Genomic DNA, 12391 nt, shown 5'->3' with positions numbered 1-12391 from the left:
ATAAGAAACCTGTATGAAGCACTGTTGTGATACATTTGTGACAAAACAGTATAAAATACATGGGAATGAATCTGTGTTCCTCTAGAAAGTTGTGATTTCAATACAGCGTGGTGAAGCAACATGTATAGAGTGTGCTGGTCCATCATGGCATTGTTTAAGCTGTAAAGTGACCTCAGTTACTTATGCACAGTATAGTGCCAAGGGTGCAAAGCTGGGCAGCGGCATCTGTCCTTCTGAAGCCCAGTGTGAAATGCACATTGGTCATTATAAATGTAAGTAACAGAAACGTGAGAAGTATTCATACCAATGAAACTCGCTTGGCTCTTGTTTTCAGTTGAAGAAAACAGGCTGAATTTGTCATAGAGTTCACAAAGGTGTCTGAATACTTCAGAGATCCTCAACAGCCATGACTTGATCCATCTTACTAGAATTTGCAGCTTTGCCTATTGAGGTGAAGCCTCACCGTTTTTCATTCAGTTTTATTCTGTTGTATTATTCCTTACACACCAACAGCGTAAGGAATCAGACATGATTTCAGAATTACTGTGCTTTCAAATTATATGCAAATGGTCTGACCGAAGTCATAAATTGGTATTTTGGCTTGTTTTAACTGGCTCCTATAACATAGAATACAAATCACAAGCCACCCAAAGATACTGGATCCTATTCTGTGCAGTTGTCTGAATGCTCAGCTCTTAATGGGGGAGGGGGGATGATAATACGTATAGGGACAAGGCAAAAGCCATAAGTCATGTATGAACAGGAATGAAAGGAAACTTTTGTACTGAAGGGACCTCTCCTGTGTATTGTCAGGACTGTTACAACCGCCAGCTGCCAGAACAACCTCTAGGGCAGTGGGATAAATATCTAAATATAGGAAGACAGCAGTGGTAGGCAATGAATGTGCAAAACTAGAGATAAAATACATGCAGTCCAACTGCAAATCCCATTATAATCAATGTAGGTTGTTTTAGGGACTTAGCAGAAACCAGGATTTGACTTCACAAGATGAAATGAGAAATTTAACAGGGATGGAGAAAGGCGTTACCACGCTATTCATAACACTCCTTGTTAGAAGCTGCCAGCTTCTTCCTGCATAAAATGAAGGAAGCTACAGGTGATGGAAAAATAAATTGGTCCCTGTGGGCACAGTGATTTTGACTATACATGTGTATTAGAGACGATGTCGATGTGCTGTGAACTGCAGGTGAAATGGTAACAGTGGTACGTGGAAACCTGGTATGTGTCAGTGATGCTGGAAAGCTGCTCAGAAATGGCCAGGGAGTAATGCCACATTTTGTTCAGGCTGAGGCTAAAATAAACCCTTCCAAGAACACAGGAATTGCTTGTTGGAAGAGTAAATGGCAGATTGTGTGAATGCTTCTGAATTTTCTGCCCCTTCTCACAGCTGTACCTTGCAATGTGGGGCTTGCCGACGCTAGAGGAGAACATTGTGGTACAATGAGGAATTGGATGTAGTTTCCTACAGGCCAAGCCAGCTCCTCATCGCTGGCTCATCTCCTTGCATACACTTTTGAAGCACTGAGTTGTACATGGTACTGAAATATGTCTGCAGCTTTTATAACCCCCCATACAGCTTTGGCTTCAGTCTGAAGCACAGTTATGTGGGCAGGGAGAAAATGTTCTCTGAATGAATCCATCATGAACATAGCGCCTGTCCTGTAATAGCTGGGATTGGAGAATAACAAACTAATAAACCAAAGTCTTCTATTTCTTCCCTTCTTGTAGATTGCACGCTGAAGGCTTCTGAAAAGTGCCTCTGTCTCTCAGCCACAAGCTAGTAGCAGAGATGATCTTGCAGCTTGCATTAGTCAGATGTGCTGACAAATATTTGCTGGGTTTGTCTGGAAGCTCACAGCTGAGGTAGGTTTTAAATCTAATTGGGTAGGGCCAAAGTTTTTCAGTAGCTTTGTCTGGTCTAGAATAGGGCTGTCTAGATCAGGATGCCTCTGACCACCCCACTGAGGCTCTCTAGTCTCATGAAAGCTTTCTGGTCTGTAGTTATGCCTGGATATTTAGCACCAGGTAACATTACAGAGCTACTGCCATGCCCACGTGGCCACAGAGAGCTGCTGTGACTGGGCTATGGGTGCTGCACTTGCATGGTTTTGTCTGGACTTGTATGAGGTGACTGAATGGTGACAGACAGAGAGGGAGCGGGCTTGTCTGGAGGACCTGGGTTTGCTTTCCAAGATGCGGAAGTCCAAGCAAAATCTGCGAGATCTGAAAGCTGCTTTCATCTCTGGCTGTGCTGCCCAGAAAGAACTGAGCGTGGCCAGATCTTGTTCACACTGCAAGTTTCCCAGCGGGCTCCAGGTGAAAGATAGCTTTCCTCAACCCTGTCCCACAAGGATTGTGTACGATGAGCCCAGTCCTGGAAAACACCAATGCTTGTTGATTCTACATGTATATATTGTTGATTCTATATAAAAATAGAAGGTGGTCTTGCTATCTAAGAGAACTTAGCACCTCTGTTCTCTGCCCCTTCAGATGGTGTCTTTTTATCTTTCCTGCAGGCAGTTTTGAGTTGGCAGTTTTACATCCAAGAGGTTTTTTGTTGTCCATGGAGAGTTTTGCGAAGCTTCTCTCAGCTCTATTACAAACGCGAAGGTTCTCTCTTACGATACAGGTGCACGAAGCTAATGACTAAATGGCAGAGGAGAATCGGCCTTAGGGGGTTAATTTAGTGCCTTCTTTTGAGATACAGCACATGATGCTCTTCTTTAGTAACAGGATTCTAAGCTCACCTAGTATAGTCTGTGCTCCTTCTGATGACAGTCTGTAGGCTCAAACCAAGGGCCTTCCAATGTCCCCTTCCAAGGGAGCTCAACATATATTCATGGTGCTAGAAATCACCTGGGTGCTAAAGCAGTGCTTGAATTATAACAAGACTAGAAATTTTGATCTGGGTATTGAGGTTCATATCAAAATCAAACAGGCCCCATTTCAACTATGGAAAAGAAGACTTTCCATGGCAGCCTGAAGGGCAATGAAATCACAAGAATAGCTATCCTTTTCTCCAGGCTGATATGGTTTTGTTGTTTGCATGTGCTCTACACCCCCAAATTAATGCCAAATTGACTATGCAATGAATTGCTGTTCCATTTATGAGATCCATGATTGTGTCGCATTCTGGCAGTACCAGTCTCTTCTTCTATGGCCTCTGAACTCCTGCCTGGCCTTCCCCAGTCTTTGTAAAATCACCCATTTGTCCTGCTGGCCATATCCAACAACTTGTTCGATCCCTAAGGAGCTGATATGTTCCCTTTAAGTTACACAGCTCTCCCATCTCTGTTCTATTCTCCTCCTCTTTTCCTCCTCACCACCTTTGCTCTGCACAAATTATATCCAGAATTGAGCAATAGGTTTTGCATAGAGGAGAGATCACACAGGGCATACCTACCAAGTTGTTGCTTCTCCCTCAAGTTGCTTCTTTCACTGTCACTCTCCTCCCCAAACTCTGTAGCCCAAACTCTCCCTGGCCTCCATAGATTGAGGACAGAGATAGCAGGAAAATGCTGCCTCAGATTAGTTTTTCTCTCCAGTCTTTTTCCTGTATCTCCACATTTTCGCTGTCTGGTTTATTGCATTTAGGGACAAAGATTTTTTGATACTGCGCAGATAATACGATGGTGAAATACAACATTTGGTAAGTGGACCACCTGTAATCTTGTCTTCACAGCTCTTTCTTACGCTTACATCTTTAATGTGAGATTTGGATTTGCACATTTTCCTTCCTCTGCAGCACAGCCACCCTGGTACAAAGCGTTGGCTTTATTGTATGTAACAGGTCCTAGAAAGTTGCTTAGATCTTTATTTCTGAGCTTGGCACAAATAATATGGCATGAGCATTTTCAATGCCGTTCTCATTATGAAGGTAGAACTTTTCTCTGGAACTCTACAATCTTTTTTAGAAAAGAATTGGGAGCAATAAGCGTGAGTGACAGCTCTCCCCTCAAACCTTTTCTATTAACTGACAAGAAAGGATGCCATTTGCTTCCTTTGCAAATAAAATGTATAAAATAGTACTAGTGATACATGAAAACATCACGTAAAAAGTGGTACTAAAAGGCAGTCCTGGTATCTGTTGAGAATGGACGTTGTTCTTATTCAGTCTCAGTCATGATGAGAAACTTACCTTCCAGGCCTGACTGCACGACAGGCTATTTTGGGGAGATAGTCTCCTTACATTGCTTGACTGTACAGGGCTTTTAAAAAATATATATTAGAAGTTGGCAAAAAGATTACATTAGCAAAAGTCATGCATGCAAATGAAAGCTCCTCCAATCCTTGAAGAATCTTCCTTAATATTATATAATAAGAAATACATAACTGTGCCTATTTTTACCATCATTTGCTTTCATTTGATGATATTCAATAGTAAGATTTATTATTACCCACATGGAAAATATCCTGCCTGGGGGTGGTTGAAATAGATCCTGCAGACAAGTCATCAATCAGCTCGTGTTTATCTCTTCAGAGATCAGTGATATCAATGACAGGAACAATTTCAACCAATCCAAGAGTATTTACTGATAATAAAAGGAAATGTTCATGTGGATTTATACTGCTTCTCTCAGCAGAGGTCACACAACATTTTTGCAGGAGGGCTGATTTATTGAGCTTCATTAAAGATGAGGCATGGAGGGCTCGGAGGTGCCTGAGCTCCCTGCTCAGCCAGGGGCAGTAGCCCTTACCCTGATGCATGCTCTGGCCATTGCTCTCTTTCTGGGAGAGGGTCTGACTTTCCTCGTAGAGGTGGCATGCAGAGGGCTTTAAGATAATACTGGTCTCCCTGTCCCCACTGCTAACGAGGTCAGCTAAAAGGATTTAAGACTAATGCAGACATCTTTTACCTCAGATGAATAACATGCAAAACGATTGTCTTACATTTCTAAGAAGTGAATTGTAGCTTCTAACTTAACTCTGCTATAGTTTTAAATTTGTGTCCCAGATAGAGAGGTTTTTCAAAATTTTATGACAACTTTCAGAATATTTATAGGTATTGACTGCAGGGTTCAGGACAAAGATCTGTTGTCCTTGAGGCAAAATAACAACCCTGACTTTACCTAGTATTTGCCTCTCAGTGTAATCAGTCAGGAACTAAGACTGCAGTTGTTATTTAACCCATGTATGATAGAGGTTTTCTTTCTCCCACTTTTGCTTTTTTTTCTTTGTAAAATTCAGAATTTATACTTACTGAAACAAAGAGCACTTTGAATCACAACATGAAGTGTATGTTTTTTAAAAAGTTATAAAGGGGTCTTTTTTGTTTGATTTTTATGTTTTTGTCTAAGGAAATTTACTGGAACATTCATTTCTGTTTGAGAGGAAACTTGCTCTATGTGGACAATAAAGATGTTAAGATCAGGATGAATGTCTATGGGAGATAATAATAGTGAATAAAAAAATGCACCAGTCCAGTACTCATATTTTCCAGGAACTGCAAGAACTCAGTTCTGGGTTGTGTTTTAAATCTAAGCCCCATTGTTCCTGACTGGGTTCTGAGTCTGTCAGAAAGACTTCTTCTTTGTTCCTTTGAACTGCTTCAATCTGAAGCATTTGGACCGATTTCATATTTTAAGCAAAATTTTTAGGATGTACATGTATTTTCATTCTTCCAGCTTTACAATGTAAAGCAAAGCATCTTTTTACTATTTCCTGTTGAACATGAGCAGAGTACGTTGACACCGGCAAAAGTAATTTGACCTACGATGAGCCTGTGTGTGGGATGGCCAGCAGTTATCAATGGTACGTGATACGTGCCATTAATATATTGCTCCTCTTATGCCAGGGAACATGCCTTGTGAGGCAGCACAGCCCTGGCGAGAGCTTCACCTCAGGCATCCTGATAGCCTGGCGTATGTGTTGTGGCGATGCTGACTGTACAGGCTGCCATGATTTGTTCTCCCAAGAGATACAAGGTGGGTGAGAACGTTTTTTTCCTGTTGACGCTGTTGCACTTGGTAGCAATAATCATAGACTTGCAGTGTCAGGACCAGAATTTAGTTGTGCCCTTTTACAGGTGAATACCCTAGGCTGGCGGTACAGAGTTCTTTTTCTTCCTTTCTTTTCTTTCTCAGTCAATATGGGTTTTTTTTTTTACAAAGCAAATGGTACTTCAGCCGTGAAGCACTGTGGGTGACCTACCCTCTGACGCTTTGGCATTCACCCTGGCCGCGTGCAGGAGCCTGGGAAGCTGTTTGCCGTTCACAGACAGGATTTGTTAGTGGGTAAAGTTAATCTCCTTGTAAGAAAAGTTATTTGGAAATGCTGTTGCTCACCCTTTTAACGCCCACCAGTTGAACTTCTTCCCTTTCAAAATGCCCACATAAGGTTTCCTGGCCCAGCCCAGCACCCAGCTCTCGCCTCTGTGGCTGTGCTTGTTCTCCAGTGTCACATCACGTGTGAAACAGTCTTTCATACCAAGAACTACAAGAGTCCTGGATTCCTGTGTCACACTGCATTTGTAACTTAACTCTGCTATTGACAGATTGCTGGTCTGTGAGACGGCTGTGACAATACAACCTGGCAAATATTAGCCTGGAAAATACTCAGGAGCTTGTTGCCATCAGCAAACCTGGGGTCCGTGAAAGGTCGTTGTCAGCAGTGTGCGGGGCGAAGCCATCCAGTACGATCGTGTTAGTGCTAGCACGGAGCATGAACTCCTGGGAGGGGACTTGGCACTGGCTTATTCTCCAGGGCAATTGTTGGAGCCGCTTGTGAACAGGCAGCTTGCCAGCTAGACGGGCATAGCTGTGGACAGCTAATAGACCGTGTGTGTGTGCAGGGAAGGCAAGATGCACAGCTGGGAAATGGGAAAGAGATTTCTATAAACTTCTGCTCTGAGGAGTAAGAGTACATTCAGGCAATGCCAATCCATGGAGGAGTAAAGAAATGATTTCTGGCAGCTAAGACAGGTTCTTGGTCCGGCTGAATCTGACAGAATGCTGTGGGGGAGAACTGGAGATGTCATGGTTAACGAGTATGGAAATTATATCAGTAGCTTGGCCATCTAGGTTTTAAATGTTGTCAATCTATAACATGCAATACTTCAGTCTAACATTTTCTGGCTGCCTAGTTTAAGGCATAAAAGCAGGCAGCCTCTCTGTAATGAGTATCTATAGACAGCGAGCTGTTGATAGCAAAGCAGAAATCTTGGCTTCTCATCTCAACAAGTTAAGTTTAAATTAATCAAAAAAGATGGTGAGCAGGAGAGGAAGAGGGGTTGTTTTCTTTTGTTTTCACATCTTTGACTCACCTGACAAACTGAATTCCCCTGATTTTTCTGTCTCCCTGCTAGGCCCACAGGAGCATTATCTTAACCCCTCTCTTCTCAGCTGTGGGCACGCCAGCTCATGAGCTATGCAGCGACCCTCTTGCCCAGCTCGTCTTTGCATCCTGGTGTGTATTTAGAATCTGCGCCACGAATGCTGGGATAAGACAAAACCTATTTACTGTAAACACATTGCCATCCAGCAAGGCATAATTACCAAAACTCCAAGACAAAGGTGGTGTGTATCTTTTAACTGGTGTATGGAAAGGATCCTCTTCAAGTCTAATGAGTCTGTGGCTGTTGCAGACATCCAAGTGGGCCTTGCTGTCTCCAGAAGAGACAGAAAGTGACTCTGGTAAGGCAGAGTGTGGAATCTGACACTACTGTGTAATTGAGGAAAAAGAGGCCATATGCATTATTTATGAGCAGAAGGCTGGGGTTAATGTTAACAAGAAGAAAGTGGCTTCAAAACACTGGCTTTCTGCTCTTCCCTGTAAGAAAGGCTTCTGTTTTAAATTGCTTGCATTTTAGAGCAGGAGGGAGACAGAGCTGTTACTTACACTGTGCCTTATTTCGTGTGCGTGGTGTTGTACAAGATTGAGGGAGAGGCAGGGATTGCCCCAAGGAGTGCACTCTCTGTTCACTCAATCTGTGGCGACGATGTGTCATGCACGCTGCCCTGTAACTAGCTAATCCCCATCAGCTCCAGGCAAAAGATTTCGCTGCAAGAGAGAAGCAAGCAGAATTGCTACCCGTTTGGCATTTCCACTGGGTAGGGACAGTTTTAAAAAGCTAAGGAATTTTCTCTGAATCACTCTATCCACCAGATGCCCTCTCCTTGCAACCACTGTCCAGGTTTTTTGGGGTTGGATGAGCTGATCTTGTGGCTTTTGTCCTCTTATGGATCCCCCACCAGCAGGGTCTGTCCTGTCTGGTGTTGGGGTACGCGCTGCAACTGGCACGAGCAGTCCAGCTCAGGCTGTCGCAAAGTCTCACTGCAAAGTCACACGAATGTGCTGGGGTTTTGCTTTATAGCTGTTTTCTGATGATTTTCTAGAGAAACCAGGCCTTGCTGGCTAATGTCAAGTTTTGCTCTTAATGATGGCAACGTGTGATTATTGCCAGCAAAAGTCATTACTGAGCAAATGTTGCAGTTGCTGTCTGCATGGCAGTCACACCTGGAGGTCCCAAGCAGAGCTTGAACTCTCGCTGGACCTCTTTCCAGATAAACACATCCATTAAAGACCCCACCACAAAGGGGTAAGGGCTCTTCCTCCCACTTGGCCCAGCAGATGTAAATGACACTTGTGGCTGGTGGCTGCTAACTGTAGCCCTGCTTGGGTTGGAGCCTGTGGTCGGCATGTTTGTGTTGCAAATCTGGCACCCAGCACTAATCCATGAGTTTGTATTTCCAAAAGTTGTTTCCTGTTATTTTCTGGAGGTCCCAAAAGTAAAAGGCATTTTCTTCCCTTTGTAAAGGCCACTAGCTTCTCCCGTCACTGTTTTTGCATTACAGCCGGTTGTCTCTCCTATGGCATAAAATCCAGGCGCTTTTTTGCTTCCTGGCTGCTTCCTGGTGTGATCCCGAGCAGCCAGTACTTTGTTTCCGGGAAGAAAACTAGCCCAGTGGGGTAAGATGAGAATAACTAGGCCTCTGTAAAAGTCAGGAAGCAATTGCACTAGAACTGATGGGGGGGAAAAAGTACTCTGTTCCTTGATTTCTAACACTGGCTCATTGATTCTTCTCTTGGTTCAATCAGCAGTTACAGCTTCTCCTTAATCCAGGTTCATAACTACTTAGTGGAGTGGGTTTGTAACAGAAATACCCCTGAGAAATCATAAAAACAGGCTGGGGGAGAGCTGAAGAACACTGGGATCCTACCTGTGGCCCAGAACAAATGTGTTAGAGCAGGGAATTGCTGTTTCTAATAGGCCTCACTTGACAGTCACTTTGCAGACAGGTTTGTGGCTGCACAGCTTGCGTGCATCTCCAGAGGGGCCAGGAGACATACACCTGAGCGGTGAAAATGAACAGCACTTTTTTCTAATATGAAAACAGGAGTATTGTTGAGTTTTCCCTATACTCAAGCTTATTATAGCGAAGAAGGTAATGGCAGGAAGGACTAATGAATAAGGATGATCTTTGTAAAGGTGGGATTGGAATAGGAGGGGCTGGAGGTGAGGCAGAGCGATGGGGGAGGCAGGCAGCCCATGTGGGACTGGTGAGTCATGCATCCTCCGGCAAGAAGCACTGACTCATTGGGAAGATGATCACTGCTGCTCCCTTTCTGCTAAGACTGAGGAATAGTCAATTGAGACTCACCTTCACTCTGCAAGCTCCACAGTTAGAGAGTGAGATGTAAAAGGGAAGAAGCTGGAGACCATGGAAAACTGAGTGAGAGGCAAAGGTGAACTCTGGCAATCGCAACCTGAGTGTCTGGCGTTTCTGCAGAGGATCCCTGCAGCAGCTGGAGGGGAGAATCCCCTGGTGCGTGGGCTGGATGTGGAGCAGCGGTTCAGCTCCCACAGCCAGGCTATGCACCAGAGTCTTCAATACCTGTTGGTGTTCCCTCTGCTGCAGGGTTGAGGCTCTGGTGCTCTCAGCACTGCTGCTCCCAACGAGGCACAGAAACTCCTTGGAGCCAGACTGCGTAGCATGCCACCTGGGAGAGGTGCCATCCACCTCCACTGTGGATTAAAGTTAAGTACAATCAATGGGGGTGTGGTTCTGATGCTGGTTATCTCCTGTCCAGCTCTGGACATCCTAACAGATGAGGAGAGCCATCACTTAATCTGCAGTACCTGCAGATTTCTAAAAGAAAACACATCTTTTTATTACTTGTGTACACATGAGAGTAATTCTGCATGGCTGAGGAAAGGGACCAGAGGGCCATGTGGTTTCTTCCTCCGAGAAAGGAGGAAAGAAAATGTCTAAAAAGAATCCAGATTGCACTCAGATTGTTACAGCTGGAAAGAGATTTCTTATGAGTAAAGTGTAAAAAGCCCTAATACACAATGTGGTGTTGTAATTATTTTCAAAGCAGCAAATGACTCTGAGTGTGTTTGTGCAGCGAGCGTTGAGGGCAGGGGCTGTAACTCCAGCGTACAGCCAGTCCCCGACTCTGGGATCAGAAAATGTAATAGCAATTGCAAGTCAGTGCTGCAATTTTCTTTTGCTTTACAAGTTTTATGTTGGTAATGTGAAGTAATTAATGAACCAGAGCAGTGCTGCAGAGGGGGAATAATTTTAATGCTCTTTTTAAAGACGCTACTAAATCAATGGGGCAGTTTAGAAAGGAATGATAGCCTGGAGATTAGGGAACTTAATACGAGAAATCAGGCAGGGTTTTGAGAGTGATTGAATCTCAAGTAGATAGGTACTTCGTGATCTGTTGTGTGGGCATTTGTATGTTTGGCATACACTGGCAAAGGCAGAACTTGCTGACTTTTAGGCCTAACTAGTCAGACTCTGCAATCTTGGTCAGAACTAAAGATCCCCAGGACTTGGAAACGGCACTGAGAGATTGTAAAGCACAAGCTGCGCTCCTGCTTTCCACTGTGCAGGAGCAGTATTTTTCCATTCCTGTCACAGGTCTTCTGACTACCAGCTACATAAGCGATGTCTACATGTTCTTTTGAAGGCAGATAGGAGCTTACTCTGGCTGCTGTCCAAGAGAACCAGAAGCCATGTAGCTGCAGCTAATGTGCTACATGCCCAAATTACTGTGGCCTGCTGAGAGGCAGGATATTAGCTTGGTCTTAGGGCTCTGGCCAGCTCAGACCATGAGTAAAGCAAGTTTTCGTCTGCATGCAGAAAAGCATGTAGACAACGATAGCCAACTTGCATAGGATTTGGAAAGCCATTTTTATTATCACTTAGGGCAGGTTAGCTGACCCCATGAAGATCAGGCAGACGCATCTTACGGTGCATGCTGCCCCAAGCACAAAGAGCAACACCACGCGGTTGGCCTCAGAGCCAGCCAGCTTCTCCGTGGCCAAAGACAACTGCTTTGTGGGCTTGATCCAAATTCTGAGGGCCTTCAGTTGGCTATCCCTGTTGTAGGCATACCCAGTGTTTCTCTTCTGTTTTGGATGGCAGTGACTCGTTATGGTCAGGGAGGGTTTGAATTCAGTCTTTGCTGGCTCTGTGTGTTTCTGCAGGAGCTGTATCATGTGACACCTGATTGTCCACATTGAATTCTGAGCCATGAACATGGACAATGTGGACATATAATGTGTTTGTGCAGTTCAACTCTTAACTAAGAAGAAAGGCTGTCTCCATTTTGGATGGATATCTTTGCTGTTTTTTTCTTCCTAAAATTTTTTATTGTCTTAATTTTGAAGACTGCTTTCCTTAAGAAATTTCACCATGTATTATTATTTAATGTTAATGAAGGAAGCACTGTGTGTGTGTGTACATATATGTGCATATGTACGCATGCTATGTGTAAATAAAAGAAAGCAGGTATGTTTTTGTGTAAGTACATACACAAAATTCAGTCTTGCTTATCTTAGAATGATACATAAAGATATTAAGGATCCACAGCAAAAACTAAGAATGCAGTATACTGTGTATATCATGGTGCAGTGAATCAGGGACCTTTTTTTCACTCAAAACATGTAGCCCCCTCTCCTGCTCTTATGTTCCCCCATCTGCAACATTTCTGGAACATTAAAGCATTTTAAAAGCAGGAATTTTAACTGTCTCAGTTACTGAGGATAGAACTACCATTTGAGCAGGAAGAAGCTTTAATTAAAACAGACCCATCAGGTAAAATCCTGGCCCCATTAGGGTCAATGGCACGACTCTCACTGGCCCTCCATGGAGTCAGGATTTTGCTCGTATCTTGTAACACTTGCCTTTTCTGAATTTGAGGCATTAGTCCTATAATGGAATAGATAAGCTAAAAATAGAAAACAGTCTGACCTAAAATAGTTTGACATCCATATCATAGCGCTTATTGTCTGAGAATACATCTAAATGACATGTTCATTAATCCTGAACTGAGGAAAATGTGATTCATTGGGATTGTACCAATAATTCAGTACCAGAAGCTACACAGACATCGACTCAGTGTGCAATGTTTCCAGTAA

At 43.7% G+C, this 12391-nt stretch overlaps 1 protein-coding gene across 2 annotated transcripts in view; it reads left to right on the top strand.

Annotated features, from left to right (window-relative positions):
* Positions 1–11988, top strand: part of LRRC28 (leucine rich repeat containing 28) — an 89542-nt gene extending 77554 nt beyond the window's left edge. Inside the window, exons 14-16 of one of the 2 annotated variants that reach the window (XM_075159839.1) lie at positions 1750–1884; positions 3616–3670; positions 5816–11988. The gene's annotated coding sequence lies outside the window, so the exon portion shown is untranslated. Of the gene's footprint in view, positions 1–1749 lie in introns of both variants that reach the window. The other variant, XM_075159840.1, reaches the window with a different exon arrangement.
* Positions 11989–12391: the final 403 nt, after the last annotated feature.

The sequence above is a fragment of the Calonectris borealis genome, chromosome 11 (assembly GCF_964195595.1).
Source record: "Calonectris borealis chromosome 11, bCalBor7.hap1.2, whole genome shotgun sequence".
NCBI classification, from domain to species: domain Eukaryota; kingdom Metazoa; phylum Chordata; class Aves; order Procellariiformes; family Procellariidae; genus Calonectris; species Calonectris borealis.
Note: the sequence above shows the minus strand (reverse complement) of the source record. Positions and strands in the feature narration are given on the sequence as shown.